Genomic DNA, 13,528 nt, shown 5'->3' on the forward strand with positions numbered 1-13,528 from the left:
CAACCAGTGGCAGCAGCTAGTGGGGGTCAGACTCACAGGTTAGGGCCAGCCTTGGCAGCCTCTGGAGCAAAGGGACCTCAGAGCAAAAAACGAATCTCAGGATGCCTGAATTGGTAGGGTGTTCAGTGGCATCTCCTCCACTGCAAAATCCCGACCATCTTTGACTTAACCCGTCCCAGGGTCTGTGAGTCCACCGTTCTATCCATCTCCCACTTAAGACAGCCCAGCCCCACTCTGGGACTACCCATCTCCATCGTAAGTAACAGCCCATGTTCACTTGAGGCAGTCCATCCTCACTTTGGGACCAGCCCAGTGGGGATCACTCTGGGACAGCTCTCCCAGTTACGAAGTTTTATTTGCCTCTGAGTCTGAGTTTTCCTCTCTTTGCCGCTGGAGCCAAGCCCGATAAGCCTAATCCTTCTTCCGTGTGTCAATTCCTTAAATACTTGGGCGCAGCTCTAGAGTCCCCCGAAATCACGGATTCCCAACCTCTTTTGGGTCCTGAACCCCTTGGCTCGTCCTAAACTTTACTCTCCCCCCCCCCCCCAACCAATATGAAATACGAAATTAATCCTGGCGTTTTCCATGCATGTTCCCATAAAACAAAGTAGATTGATTTTTGGTAAAGAACAATCCACACTTTGCCCTCCGCCAATTCCCTGCCGCAAGACTTCCCCCACAGTACCAGTCTCTAGGCAGACAGCCCACTCGGAGCTGAGGAGACTTGCCCAAGGCCTCGAAGATGGTTTGCGACAGTCAGCAGTCTCTGATGCTGTCACTACGCCCCCGACGTAGCTGCTTCTGCCCTACCCCGTTCTGCCCGGGAGAATCCTGGTGCCCTTGATATGGGCGCAGCTCGTGCCCATGCCTGTTGTGCCCAAAGGTAGGGATGGGCACTGCTCACTTCCCCACCCGCAGAGCCTGACTCCTGCCCGTCGGGTCTCATTCCCTCCCTCCAGTCCCGTCCATCAGTCAGCCGCGGGTTCCTCACCTGGGTTCCTGTTGCCGCTGCTGCTGCCGCCGCGTGGGACCTGTGGCTCGCTGACCCCGGGCTCCCCAAAGCTGATCCCTAAGGTGCCCCCAGGCCTCCGCAGCCCCAGCTGGCGGGGGCTCCGACGAGCGGGTTGACTCAGAGCTGTGGGCACCCATACGAGGAGGAAGACGAGAAAGAGGAAGACGAAAAAGCGAAGAAGGCTAGCCGCAAGCCGGCGTCCCATGGTACTCAGGTCCCGCAGCGTCCCACTAGCCGCTGTCCGTCTCTACTGTCCTGAGCTCTTGCAAGGCACTGCGCAGCCCCACCCGGGCATAGCAGCCCAGCCTTTGGAGGAGGAGAAACCCGCCCGCCCCTCGCCCCCGCCCCCAGGACTGCTGGGCATCCAGCCCAGCCTCATCGGACAGCCTGGCCCTATCCCTGCCCCTTCCCCTTATAGGGCTGTAAACCCTATTACACTATACGAGGACCTCCTAAATCCTGCTCCTTACATTGAACGAGGTCCGACCTCACCACCATCTGGGTTACCGTCAAGTTGAGGAGGGAAATTGGAGAAGTCCCTTGAAAAGGAAAGATTTCCATAGATGGGGGAGGAGAGAGAGAGAGAGAGAGAGAGAGAGAGAGAGAGAGAGAGAGAGAGAGAGAGAGAGAGAGAGAGAGAGAGAGAGAGGTCCTGTTCAATTCAACAAACGTTCCTTGAATGCCTGCTGTGCCCAGAGTCTAGGGATAATTTTTTTTTTATTCCTCCTTCGTTGCTGAAGAAGACCATACCATCAGAGAAATGATGACATGACTTGCACTTGACTTTGTTCTGAGTGAGGGAGGGTTGTGCAGGTCACCAACCTCACTTCTCCTCCAGAGCCATCTGAATCCAGTCACCAGATATTCATCAGGATGACTAGAGAGGACCCAAGATGAGGCAATTGGGGTTAAGTGACTTTCCCAAGATCACTTAGCTAGTGAGTGTCAAGTGTCTGAGGTGAGATTTGAACTCAGGTCCTCCTGACTCCTGCACTGGTGCTCTGTCCACTGCACCACCTAGCTGCCCCAGAGTAGCTAAACTCAGACACTGCTCACTTCCCCCAGTTTAGGGAAGAGATAACACCAACAAAGAAAACTGTGATCCTTCATGTACCTTGGTCAGTGCACCTCAGACACAGTCCACTCAGCCACTGAGTGCCAAGAGGAAAGAAAGGCCTTTACCAGCTGGGGGGAATCAGGGAGGGATTTCTGGAGGTGAAAGGGCTGGCCTTCAAAGGATGAGCAGGTGATGGGGGATGGGAAGACACATGTGAACAGGTCAGTGAGCAAGGGCCATAGAGACAAGTCTGGTGGAGAAAAGGTCCTAAGCTCAGTGAATACTCTAGGGAGCCCGATCCCCTTCCTTTCCAGAAAAGGAAGTTCTGAAGAGATCTTCTGTTCCTATCTAGACTCAAATCAGAAAATAAAGAGTGTGGATAACAGCAGTTAACATGGACTAAGGGGTTTTAATTCTCCTTTACACTCCTCCAACAGGTGTTTCATTAATGTTTACTGAAAGGCAGCCTGAGTGGGGGACCCAGCTCTGGCCTCAGAGTCAAAAGAACTGGCTTTGAAGTCACTCAAGAAAGTCAGAAATGATAGTACTTCCATTAAAGTACCTTCTCATTTCATCCTCCTTGACCTTGAGATTGTCCTTCACTGCCTTCCTTTCCATGCCATCTTCTCTCTAGCTTTTCCTGGTATTGCTCTCTCCTGGTTCTCCTACCTATCTGACCTCTCCTTCTCAGTATCCTTTGCAAGATCCTCATGCCCATCACTCCCATGAATGTCCCCTATGTCTCTGTCCTGGGTCCTCCTCTCTTCTCCCTCCAGACTGCTTCTCTCTGTGATCCCATCAGCTCCCATGGATTCAATGATCATCTCTATGCTGATAATTCTCAGATCTACTGCCCAGCCCTAGCCTCTCTGCTGCTGTCCAGTCTTACACCTCAAACTCTACATCTTAAAATCAACATGTCCAGAACTGCGCTGATCTTTCCCTCCAAGTCTTCCCTTCCTCTTTCTACCTTCTAGTCATGTCATCTTCAGTTGTTCACTTTCCCCCTCTCCCCTGCCCCATATGTAATTGGTTGTTAAGACCTATTGATTCTACCTCCATAATATGAGTCATATACGCCCTCTTCTCTCCTCTGAGGCTGCCATGCCCCTGGTTCAGACCTTTATCACCTCACGCCTGGACAATGGCAGTAGCTGCTGGGGGGAAGGTGGGAGGTATGTTTGGCTCAAGTCTCTCCCCACTCTGGTCTACCCTCCATTCAGCTAAGTGATCTTCCAAAAGCACACCCTACTCAACAAATTTCAGAGGCTCATGTTGCCTCCAGGGTCAGATACAAAATCCTCTGTCACTCGGAGTTCTTCAGAACCCAGCTCCTTCCTACATTTTCAGTCTTCTGCACTTTACTCCCACTATACACTCTATAATTTCGTGCCACTAACCTCCTGGCTGTCACTCAAACAAGACCCTCCATTTCCTGCATCTGAACAGTTTCCCTGGTTGGACCTCTCTCTCCTCCTCAGCATCTCCTGACTTCCCTAACTTCCTTCTCATCCCATTTGAAATCCCACCTTTTCCAGGAGACCTTTCCAATTCCCCTGAATTCAGGCTACTGCTCTCCCTCTGTTGGTCCTCTCTGATTTAGCCTGTATAGAATGGTCTGCATGTATCTCTCGCATTAGACGGAGGTCCTTGAGAATAGGGACTTTCTTTTGCCTTTCTTTGCGTTCCCAGTGCTTACAAAGTACAGTATCTGGTGCCTAGTCAGCATTTAATAAACGCTTATTGACAACTAGCCTTTAAAAAAAGTTTGGTGACCTTTAATTGGTTGCTTTTGTTTTTATATCAGTTATTTTCAGATACTCTCCCCCCTCCCCCAATTCTGCTCAGTGAGCTTTCCCTTGTAACAAAGAAGAGAGAAAGGGAGGCAAAACCAAGATACGCTGACCACATCTGATTGAATAGGCACCATTTCACACCCATAGTCCCCCACCCCTTCAATGAAAGAAGAGATGTGTTTGCTGATCTTTTCCCTCTGCGTCAAACTCATTCAGAATTACCCAACATCCAGCTCTTTTGCTTAGCTCCGGTTGTTTCCTTCCTTGTAGTCCTTGTCTAGATCGATTTCTGCTTATTTCACTTGGTATGAAGCAATGAAATGTGAGGACCAAAGTGCCCCATCCGTGCACAGTGAATCACTCAGTCCATCATAGTACCCACTGTGTGTCAGGCTCTGTGTTCAGCTGTTGGATCCAAGGAACAACAAAGAGGAAACAGTGCCTGTCCTCAGAGACCTTACCTTCTACTGGGTAGACAAGGACACCCAGAAATGTCCATGGCCTGAATATCAAAACAATAAATGCCTAGAAATATCATGCGGTTACAGGAGTAGTGCTCACTGCCCGCGCTCATCAAATCCTCAAGGGTCCTGGTTAGAGGATCCCTGGGACAAAAGGAGCCAAAAATGGGAGCGGAGCAGTGGGGGAGCTGGAGAGACAAAGGGACTTGTGCCACCTGTAATGTGACTCATGCACCGATGGAAAATCCTGAAGCAGCCCGATGAAGCTCTGAGACGTGAGTGAGACTGGCCCAGGGTCACACAACCAACACGGGGCAGGGCTGGGGCAGGAGGGAGAGCCAGGCTCCTCCCTATGCCGAAGGACAGAAGGCCAGTGTTCTGTGCTCCCCCCGACCCTCATCAGACCTCGGCCCCCCACCGCCTCTTGCTCTGGCTGTTCGGTGAATGAAGAGTCATTCCCGCGTCGGCAGCTGCGGCTGTCTGTCCTACCTCCGAGGCGGTGTGCACCTGGGGTCTGGCCGCAGCCTTTCCTTCTAAAAGAGTCTTAGAAAATCGAACGTGAACAGAGCGCCTTCTGGCAGTCCTCGGACAGCCACAGGCACGCTGCGCACTCGTCCTCCGGATGGAAAGTCAAACGCTCATACACACGCCCAGACAGGTCCTAAAAGGCTTCCAGTTAGCTGCAAGGGCCGGGAACGTACCCGCGGGACCCTCCTAGACCGCCAGGGCAGACGGGGAGGAACCTCCGCCCTTCAGGGCTGGAAAAGGCTTCCTTCACAAAGTCGAGTGGAGGTAGGTATTGGGAGTGGTGGGGAGTAGTGGGAACTACCGTGATTCCCATTTCGCCGAAGGGAAAGCTGAGGCCCAGAGTCTATCTAAACCAGGCTCGCTATTAGTCAAGTCAACAAACATTAATTAAGCACTTGGTACGTGCCAGGTACTCGTCCATGGGCCGTGGACATTGGACTCCCAAGAAAGCAAAAGACAATCCCTGTCCCAGAGGAGCTCACAGACTAACGGGGAGGCCAAGGGCAACCACTTGTGAGCGCATCGTACGCATAGCGGCAAAACTTGGAGAGGATCTGAGGGGAAAGAGCTAGCCCTGAGTGGGGTTTTATCTGGGGCTTGACGAAGTCAGGGCAGCTGGGAAGCCGAGAAGAAGAGGGAGAGCATTCCAAGCCTAGGACACAGCCAGAGCAAATGCCCGGAGGCGGGACAAGTCGCGTCTTGTTGGAGGAATAGCCGGGCCAGTGACCCCGTATTAAGGCAGACTACTTGGGAAAGTGTCCGGAGGAAGAATATTGGAAAGCTAGGAAGGGGGCAGGTTATGAGAGTCATCGAACGTCAGAAGATTTTATATTTGAGCCTGCAAGGGATAGGGAGCCGCTGCAGTTTGGGTGGTGATACGGTCAGAAACGAACTTTGGAAGGATCAGACTGACGCATGAGTGGAAGATGGACGGGTGGGCGGAGGAGACCTGAGGAACGCAGACAGGCACCCCTCCCCCCTGGCCTCGCTCAGCAACTGCACTGGTTTGGGGTGAGGTGATAAGGGCCTGCACCAGGCTGGGTGTATATAGGGGAGATGTTAGGAAGGTAGAAATATAGGGACTTGGCAGCTGATTGGGTGGGAGGGGTTGCCAGCTTCCCTGCCTGGGAGGAAGATGGTAACTTCACAGTAACAGGGTAGTTTGGAAGAGGGAGGCTTTGGAGAGAAAGGTTATGGGTTCAGTTTGGGTCACGTTGAGTTTAAGACATCTACACTAGAGAGGTGAAAGTGCGGGTAAGGAGAAGGGGTTGGACAAAGGTTTGAAAATCAGCAACAAAGATGATCACAGAGTCTGGGGCAAGGGTGAGACCACCGAGAGAAATAGCAGAGAGGGAGAAGAGAAAAGCACCCAGGGCTGAGGCCCCTGCTTATCGGATCTGACCTGCCCCAGGCCTTTCGAACTCACCACTTAGCTGAGATCCAGGTGTGTGGAGAAATGGGCCATAGAATCCCCAGCATGGTACTGCCAAGGATCCTCAGCGGTGCTTGCCTCCATTTTACAGATGTGGGAACTGAAACCTAGAGAGGAGAAGAGGCTCACTCAAAGTCACCCTACAAGTAATCAGGGCAAGCACTGAATTCAAACCCACACCCTCTGTTCTTTCTCCTGTGCCATAACCTATCACCTAGCCCTGGTATTTCCAATCAAAGGACCAGTGCTGAGGATCAGAATGTTTGTTTCTGCTCAGTTTCCTGGCTTCCAAAATTGTCTTTTCCAAGTGCTACAAATGCCCACTCATCAGGGCACGCTGAGAGCTCCAGACCTCCTCAAATGGGATATTTAGGCCCAAGTACACCTGCACAGGGGCAGCTAGAGTTGAAAGCGGAAAACTGTTGCTCAGAATCCACCTGACTGGTGACTTATGTTTGCTCACCTACCTGATCTCAGCTGGTTTTGCTTGGCTGATGACTGAAGACTTCCCGCCTAGGCACCTAGGTGGTGCAATGGAAAAAGCACCAGGCCTGGAGTCAGAAAGACCTGAATTCAAATTTAACCTCCAACACTTCCTAGCTGAGTGACCTAGGGCAAGTCCCTTCACCTCTATTTACCTCTGTTTTCTCATCTGTAAAATGGGGATAATAACAGCTCGTACCTCCCGGGGGTGTTGTGAAGATCCAATGAGATAATGATTGTACGGTGTTTAGCCCAGGGCCTGGCACATAACAAGCCCTTGTAAATGTTAGCTTTATTAAAACGAACCAGTAATTTTACAGAGAGGCCAGTTCAGTTGTGGACCACACAGAGGTGGCTGGGAGTGCGGGGGGGGGGGGGGGGGGGCGGGAGCGAATGAGAGGGAGTGGCTGGCTCTGTCTGGCCCAGTGGCTATCTCAGGAAGAGGAGGGGATCAGGACCTGCCCCATAAACCACCAGTGCCCCTCACCCTACTTCTAATTCTGGTAATTGGACGACTTAGTATTTTACTCTGTGCTCCTGCTCAGTGAATGAATAGAAAGGACTGTTCATTTGCCAGCAGCACAGGGACACAGGGCTCAGTTACATCTGTGGGGCAGTTTCCCAGGCACTCCAAACACCATCTCTCTTTTGATGGGCATAGTGGTTGTCCTTGGTTCTGGAAGAGGACCAAAATGACATCACTATGTCAGGTCAAGGTACATTGTGTACAGCATAGACTGTGGCTGATCAGACCAAAGTGAGCTCTGAAGGCTCCAGCACAGGTCAGGCACACATGGTCCACATGAATATTTGGTGTGGAGATGTCTCTAAATTTGCACATCTCACATTTCTTTGGAGCTACTGTAATTCTGCTTTGCTCATAGAGTGCAGCACCTTCTCTGATGTGGGCACACCATGCTGGGCAGTCCTTTGCCAGTGTCCCCCACATCACCCAATCAATTCCAAAGTTCTTCAGAGAGACTCTGGAAATGTCCTGATACTGCTTGCTCTCACCTCCATGTGAGCACCGTATATTTCACAAGACATCTTGGGGTTTGGGGGCTGGATTTTTTTCTTCCCCATTTATTTATTCTATTATTGTTGGGGTTGGGTTTTTCCCCCTGAAAAACTGGAACAATTGACTCTTTTGTCTCATGTAGTTTTTATTTATTATTTCTAGAAACATCTCTTAAATCAGGCTTTGATAAAGCCCATTGGGATTCAACTGGAGCTACTTGACTGTGCCTCTAAACCCAAATCACTCTGGCTCTTACTGATTGGCCAATGAGAGGTCCAAGTTCAAGCCTCACCTGTTCACTGATAGCTCAGAGTGACAATAAAAAGCAATTGTTTCAGTTCTGACCAGAAGTTCTGAGGGTCTTCCCCTCTCAGACTGATTCTTTTGGAAAGTCAAATTTGTGTTTTAGTTCTCACCTAACCTTTACTCACTGACTGGGTGTTCTGTTAGACAAACTGAGACCTGGGAAAGACCTTAGCTTAAAAAGGCCAAGATCTCCCACTGCATCTGGAGCTATCCCTAGTCATCCTTCTCTATGTCTTGCCACAGGGACTCTAATGACTGGAGGAGTGAGGATGATGACTTTGCACAGCCCTGCCTCACTTAAATCCAATTCATTTGCAAGTCAGGACATCCTCTTCCTGATGTCATTGATCTTTGAAAATCAAAGATGAGCAACAACTTGTGAGTTCTCCATAAAATAGTCTTTTAGGCAAACATACATTTGACAGTCAAACAATGTGGCCAGCCCATCAGAGTTGTGCTCCCTGAAGCATAGTTTGAATGCTTGGCAGTTCAGCTCAAGAAAGGACCTCAGTGTTTGGTACTTTATCCTGCCAGGTGATCTTCAGAATCTTTCTAAGGCAATTCAAATGGAAGCGATTCAGTTTCCTGGTACGGCACTGGTAGACTGTCCAGGTTTCATAGGCATACAACAATAAGGTCAGCACAACGACTCTGCTGCAGACCTTCAGTTTGGTAGTCAGTTGGATACCTCTTCTCCCCCATACTTTCCTTTGGAGCCTCCCAAACACTGAGCTAATGTGTACATCAACCTCATTGTCAATGTGTACATCCCTGGAAAGTACACTACCAAGGTAAGTGAACTTATCCACAGCATTCAAAACTTCTGCATTTGCTGTAACTGATGGTTCCACATATGGATGGTGTGGTGGTGGCCGGTGGAGAACTTGCATTTTCTTGTAGTCAATTGTCAGGCCAGAATTGGCACAACTGACAGAGTTATCTATGCTCTTGTGCATCCCAGCCTCAGAAATTGAATTGAGTGCACAATCATCTGTGAACAGAAAGTTGTGCACCAACTCTCCCTCCACTTTAGTCTTGGCTTGTAGCCTTTTCAAGTTAATTACTTTACCATCAGTTCAGTAGCTGACCTTGATGCCATTTTCACTCTTATTGAAAGTGTCCAACATCACTGAAAATACCATGCTAAAAAGCATAAGAGCACTCATACAGCCCTGCTTCACTCCACTGGTGACTGGGAAAGTGCAAGAACATCATTCATAATCCAGAACTCTTGCAAATATTAGAGTGCTCAGTATTGATGAACTCCTGGCAACCAAATTTTGACATAATTTTCCATAAGCCCTCACAACTCACAGTGTCAAAGGCCTTGGTCAGATCTACAAACCTTGTGTACATACCTCGGTTCTGCTCCTGGCATTTCTCCTGGAGTTGTCGGTTACCAAAAACCATATCGACTGTTCCTCAGCCCTTTCTGAAGCCACGCTGGCTCTCAGGTATATGACCATCTTCCAGGTGAAGGATCAGCCTATTAAGGAGGACTCTTGCAAGAATCTTGCTGGCAGTAAGTAGGAAAGAGGAACCCCACCCTTCCACCCCATGATTGTCACAGGACAACTTTTTTCCCTTCATTTATAGAGATGGACAGTGCAGGCATCCTTGAATGCCTGGGGGATAACTTTCTCTTGCCATATAACCTGGAATACTTCAGTCAGCTTTTGTATGAGCAGTGGTCCCCCTACTTTGTAAATCTCAGCTGGAACAGACTCAGTACCAGGTGCTTTGACACATGAGAGAAGCCTGATAGCATTCAAAACCTCTTCTTCAGTTGGTAATTTGTCCAGAGAGGGATTGGCTTCAACCTGGGATAACACGTCTATGGCTGGATTGAAGACGGTCTGTGGAGAACACTATGGAAGTGTTCAGCCCATATCTCCAGGATCATGTCCTTATCACCAATCAACTACTCCATCAGTATGGAGTAGTTGAGATGCACCATAGGTCTTTGGCCCATAAAGAGCCTTCAGGGCATCATAAAAGGGCTTTGGATTGTTACTACCAGCATAAAACTGAATTCCATCTGCCTTTCTTACTGAGCCAAGAATTCTGCATGTCTCTAAACTTCACTTGCACTTTACTTTTAATAAGAATCATAAGCTATCTTATTAGAACTGGCTGGAATATCCCATTGGTAAACCCTATGGGAGGGGGTCTCACTTTTTTTTACTTAGCAGCTTCTGAATTTCCCCATCATTTTCATCAAACTGGTCTTAGTGTTTTTGAGTATCCTGACACAGATGAACACATGCAGTGCTGTACACCAGATCTCTGAAAGCTGCCCACCCCTTTTCTGCTCCACTGTTGCCAATCATATGTTGGCTCAGCTTTCCCTCCAAGTTAACAACAAACTGTCCCCACTCAGAGAATCTCTCTAATCTGTTGACATTAAGTCTTCTGGTAGTTGTCTTGCCCTGGGGCCACTACTTTTGTTGAATGTGAATGTTTAGCTTGGAAAGGCTAAGTCTATAATTGGTCCAGCATTCTGTACCACACACATCTGTCTGTCTCTTCTTACAATGACATAGTCATTTGCTGTGATATTTGCTGTGAGGGTGCATCCATGACGTTATTGTGTTTAGATGAATGGAAGACAGTGTTGGTGATGACCTCATGAGATGCACACGTCTTCCATGGTAAAGGACCATTGCTGTTGCTGTGTCCCAATCCATTCTTCCCAAGGATTCCCTGCCATGTCTGGTTATCTGTGCCTACTCTGGCGTAAAGTCAGGATGCTCTTCTGGCATGATGACGATGAGTCTCTAGGTCTTCATAAAATTTTTCTTTGACCTCATCGGGGTTCATCATGGTGGGTGCATGGTCACTGATGATGGTGGTATGATGTTTTCCTGCCAATGGCAATTGCATTGTCATGAGTCTGTTTTTAACTCTCTGGTAGGCATCCAGGCTTGTTGACTAGATTAGTTTTGAGTGCAAAACCAGCTTCACAGCACTCCCCTTCACTTTGGCTACTCCAAAGAAACATGTATCCAGCTCCAGCTTCAGTAAGCTGACCTTCATTTGCCAGCCTTGTTTCACTGAGGGCTGCTGTTTGGATGCAAGACCTGCTGAGTACTCTTGCAACAAGTCTTTTATCTTTCAGGTCTACTGGACTGTGTATTGTCCATAAGCATGTGCACATTCCATGTACTAATGGTGAGTGGGATCATCTCTGGAGAAGTTTTTGTACATTTTGCATACTTCTGTTTCAACCATGGGACTGAGTGAAGCAGACAATTTCTAGGGTACCTTTTCTAGCCCCTTCCTGATGCCAGGAGGTGAGCAGTGCAATCCTTCAAAAAGACTGCTCACACCCCCAGGGCTGCTGAATCCCACGGCTGCATCAGTCCCTATAACAAGACAACCCTATGGCCTGGGCTCATGCCCATGTGCAGGGTTGTGACTCCAGCTCCCAGTGCTTTGTCACTTGCCACAGGACTGAGGTAGGTAAAAATGGTAAAATAGTATGGGTGATGTCTGGTCTCTCCAGACTGCTCCATTTCAGTGATGGATGGCCGTTTCTCAGGCCTCATGCTTCCTGACCCTCTCCTCCCTGAGCTAGGATGATCTATCTCCACCCATTTCCCCATCTCCTTTGCTGACTCATTACCTGGATCCCAGTCCCTAACTGCATTGCTGTCCTCCAAGGCTCTTCTCTCTCTACGCAATTTCACTTGATCTCATTAGCTCCCCTGGGCCAAGTGATAATCAGTATGCAGATGATTCCCAGAGAGATCTCTACATTCAGTTGTAAGGCTCTCTCATCCTCTACCATCAGCTGCCTGCCTGACCAATCTACTTGGACCTCAATTCAGTGCCCAAAACGGATCTCATTGTCTTTCTCCCAAATTCATCACCTTCTGTGGAAGGCAGGCAGTCCCTCCTCTCCCCCACCCCCACCCCAGTTTTCAGTTTCTCCTCTCTCCCTCACTCTACAACAGCCAAGCAATGGCCAAATCATTGCTTCTCACAACTTCCATGTGTTGTATCTGACCCCTTCTGTCCACTTACGGGCCCTCACCACCTGTCCTGAGACTGCCTCTGGATGGTTCTTTCTGCCTCTGCTGTTTCCACCCCAAGTCACACAACACAGCTGCTAGTGATTTTTCTAAAGGTCTATGTCATCTTGTGATGCAAGGAACTCACCTGGGTCTCCACTGCTCTAAGATCAAACTCCCCCGACTTCTAAAACCTTTCATGACCTGATCCCAACCTACATTCCCCAAATTGTTAAACCGGACTCTCCTTTCCCCCACATCTGGTCATCTATATCCCACTTCCCCCCCATTTTGGTTGCCCCCACCCCAGGCAGAAGGCTCTTTCTTACCTTCTACTCTCAGAATCCAGACTCAAGAACCTACAGAACACTTCAGTTGATCCCCTCCATCACAAGCATCCCATTTTTATTCTGCGCACATTCCTATAGGCACATCTCCTCACTCCTGCAGAGCAGGGATGAGCTCATCATCTTCCTTTCCCCTGCGTAGTGCCCTGCACCTAGTCAACGCTTGCTGCCTGAATCCACAGGCTCATCTTGCCCCGTATGTGACTGGAAACATCTGTGCAAAGGCCAAGCTGTCTGGCAAAGCCTCAGATGAGTTACTTTATTAATTCCTAACAGCAGGGCCAGCCCTCACTGCCTTCTCAACATTGTTCTGTAAATTCTAGGATGGAACCTCCTCTCCCACCATTACTCTTTCAAGTGCAGGACTTTTCTTTAGAGGTAGCCAGGGGGAAGGGACTTTTTACCCAGAGACTGTGTCTATTAGAAATATTGAGAGGGAAGTATTTTAGCTATCAAATCTTCCCCTTATCAGGAGTTACAATTAATCCACTATTAGACACTACTATGTAGCAGGCACTGTGGGAAGTCACTGTCTCCAGCCAGAACCAGAGCTCTGTGACAGGACCAGGAGAGCAGTACCTGTCAGTGACAAAGAACAAAGAGGGCCCCGGAAAACGGGGGGAGCTGAATCCCTCAGAGAACACCTGGTATGGGTCCAAGCAGTGCACTCTGCCTAGGGTGAGACCATCCTGAGCACAAAGGATTGTTGTGATGCCAATGCCAGGACACAGCCCATTTTCGAGGGCTTGGCTCTGGAGGCATCTCCAAACTACATGGACACAAGAGTCAGTCCCTGCCCTCAAAGAGCACACAATGTAGTTGGGGGAGACAACACACAAGGTGGTGCCACGGTACATACAGTGTCTCTCCCCACCCCACGCCCCCCAAGAGTCGGGAAGACTCAACTCTCAAGTGTCTGAAGCCCTCATACACTTTCCCTGGGCAAGTCAGTCCCTGTCTGCCTCAGTTTCCTCATCTGTAAAGAGAGCTTGAGAAGGAAATGGCAAACTGCTCCACTATTTTTGACAAGAAAACCCCCAAACTAAGAGTCAGACACAAATGAACAAGATGAGAC

This window comes from Notamacropus eugenii, chromosome 1 (assembly GCF_028372415.1).
Source record: "Notamacropus eugenii isolate mMacEug1 chromosome 1, mMacEug1.pri_v2, whole genome shotgun sequence".
NCBI classification, from domain to species: Eukaryota; Metazoa; Chordata; class Mammalia; order Diprotodontia; family Macropodidae; genus Notamacropus; species Notamacropus eugenii.